The following is a 3,162-nucleotide window of genomic DNA, read 5'->3' on the forward strand; positions in this document are numbered from 1 at the left end:
TGCAATGGGGAAATTGTGAAGTAAAGAAACGATCATAATTGTCGTTTAGCACAGAGTGAGATGCCCTCAGCTCAGGCGCGAGACTGCTGTGGCGTGATGTTACCATAGCATCGGTACATTCATGAGTCACAGCAGGTGATTGATGGAGCAAATGTGAAGGACTTGGTTTGTCCATTATCACCTGCACTCGACGAGAGAGGCAAGAGATTAGTTCTGAAATGAATGTGACCCTTGTCAATCATCCCTCTCCCAACAATCCTGGCCCTGCCAGATATCTCCCTCGCGACAGTGATCCCAGGGGGACGAAGGCAGAAGGCATCTTGATTGTGTCAGATGGGCTGAAGATGAATGGTGACAAATCTGAAATTAAGTGCACTGGGAAGTCAGATCTAATTATGTCAGATCTGCAGAAGCAGCAAGGAAATACAGGGAAGTAACTGTGCAAGATTTTCAAACGTTTCACCCTTTTTAAATAATGTATAGTATTTTCATAGTATCATTACTTTTTCATTACTACTGGACCGAACATAAGCTGGAGGACTTATCAGCAGTGTTATCCGCAGACCCAGAGCTGTTTGAAGTGGAGCGGTATTAGTAGGGATAGGCGCGCTCTACTTCAAAAAATATATATAAATGCGTTTTCGGGTGCGAGTAAAAGAATGTTAACTATTAGTAGAATAAAAACCGCACTCTCAAGCTTTTCTCTTTAGAAATAAGACCAGTTTATTTTCGTACAGACGCGTTTCGGCCTTACGCCATCGTCAGTGTTTGAAGTGGAGCGGTGCAAGGGGAGCAAAGGGGCTGAAGCTTTCCAATTAAGTCATCGTCAAGAGTAACGGTCATCACAGATGCTGGTTAACCAGCACCCGGCTGCTCAGTATTGTGATTAACTTGTGGAGTAACACACCGGTCACACGTAGGCGTTGGAATGCGTTGGTGCGCAGGGTTAACGGATCCCCATTCATTTTGAACGGTGTGTCGTCATCCTTTGCCAAACTAAATTGTGGCTCCGTTCAGTTCGGTAAAAGGATGACGTCATCCAATTCAAAGTGAATGGGGATCCGTTAACCATGACGCATCAACGCATTCCAACACGTACGTGTGACCGGTGTGTTAAGCCTTAACGGAGTAATGCATGGGAACTGTAACTGGTAGGAGGAGCCAGCCTCTGATTGGCTAGCTAACCTTCTTGCAAGTCCACTGGAGAGCGCCCAGGACTTAAAGACGAGATTTCTGACGGGCTGAGCGCCAGAATAGGGGAATGAATTGTGGCACAGATTGCCTAGTGGAGAGGGACTGAGCCTAGGTTAGAGATGGAGTATTAGAACAACGCAACAGCATGAACTTCGGTGACCTGATGGTTATGAGTGCTAATCTGATGAATGGACTGTCAGTTACACAAGTTACATAAACTGTTGTGGGCCGGCCCTGTGGGAGGGTCTTATTGAGAATATTTAGCCAAACACTTTTGCTGTAGCCTATTTCTTGTGACTTGCTATTGATTGCTTGCGCTGCACGTTGCACTTAAAGTCATCCTCTGCCTTACTGTTTTGCCTGCTGGGTTGCTTTGCTAGGGAGCTGTCTGTATTATTTTAAATGTATTAATCTGATATGTTTAACCATTTTAGTAAAACCAAAAGTGTTGGTGCAGAGTGAGATGAACTGGGTTTGCTGGCCTGTGTGAGGAGACAAAGTGGTAAATAGAGGCTCTCCTGCTCACCCATTGGTTCACAACAGTCTGTCTAATAGTCAGCTCTACAATAGCCTGCATTATTAAAGGACCGTAAGCAGGTAAACCAGTCCATATGATGAAATAAAATTGCTGAATGACTATGGGTAGTTTTGACTGACTTACCTCATGGTCAGGCTTCCTTCATGATGTTGGATGGACATCAGTTCTGAAATAAATAGCAAGCTTTCCAGAATTCATTAAGGTGAATCAGATGTTATTGTCATACTTCACGGCAATATTGCACTAAAATATTGTTCAAATTAGGTTCTGTTGCCAAAATATTTCCAGTCAGTTTGAATGATTGTCACGACACACTGCGTGAACTTTAAGTTTGCCTTTGCTTCACAAGTTTGACTTGACTGTTGCCAGTGTGTGGTCGTGATTTAAAATCCTGCTTTGCCTTATTACTCTGTTGACCACTTTCTAAGTTATTCAAGTTACTCAGCCCAATAAAAGCTCTAAACTGCATCTGCGACTGTGCTCTTCATTCCAACCTGACAATGGTTCATCTTTACCAATTTCTTCCACTGATTCGAATGCATAGGGGTGAACCGGCAACTCAGATAATAACCACTTATCATTTCCCTGTCCATCTGATGCTAATGGCTGCAGCCACACACCCATGACTGAGGGGAGATCTCTGACACCCCGTGCGCCGAGCACTGTCATTAGAGTTTAAGTGGAGGCAAAGTTCAAGAGATCAGCGCCAGCGCTTAGCTTTACGCTTCTTAATGGCAGCACAGCGACAGGAAACAAGAGGGTCTGATGAAATGGAGACGCCCGGCGAAGCTGCCACGTTCCACTTTTTCTGTTAAATGTCATTGCAGAGGGTGAAGGAAGGACAAGAAAAAATACGCCAGAGCGGCGATGCTTATTAATTTCACGGCAGATGACCGCCTTTTTCCTAACTCTAATTGACCATATTCCACAAACCAAGCCTTTTATTCATGTATCACTTCAAAATGACTATAAAGCACATAAAATAACTCTAAGATAGACAAAGCAATTGTCTCCTGTAATTGTATATTCCATTTGAAAACATGATATTATTATTATCAGCGATTAAACGCTCTGCAAGTGAATTTGCACCAACCAGGAAAGCGTCCATGTTTTATTTTCTGTGCTATTGTTTTACAGTTGCATAATATCTTTTCCCGTCCGTTGAACATGGTGTCCGCCTACTGAGGCGGTTTGTTTAAGGGTGATTTCACAGAGCATCAGATTCATCATTGCCAAGCGCATCCGGGCATGATTGTGCATGTCCATCAACCATGGATCTGGCGTCAGCTCACAACAACGGGCCACTTTGAAGAAGGCCAGTGGTGCATGGGCCTGTGTCATCATAAATCTGCTCCGGTGCAGGACTAACCCTCCCTGGTGTTGGGCTACACTCTCTCTAATCACTGGTACCACCTCCTGGTTGGTGTGTG

This window comes from Sprattus sprattus (genome assembly GCF_963457725.1).
Source record: "Sprattus sprattus genome assembly, chromosome: 4".
Lineage (NCBI taxonomy): Eukaryota > Metazoa > Chordata > Actinopteri > Clupeiformes > Clupeidae > Sprattus > Sprattus sprattus.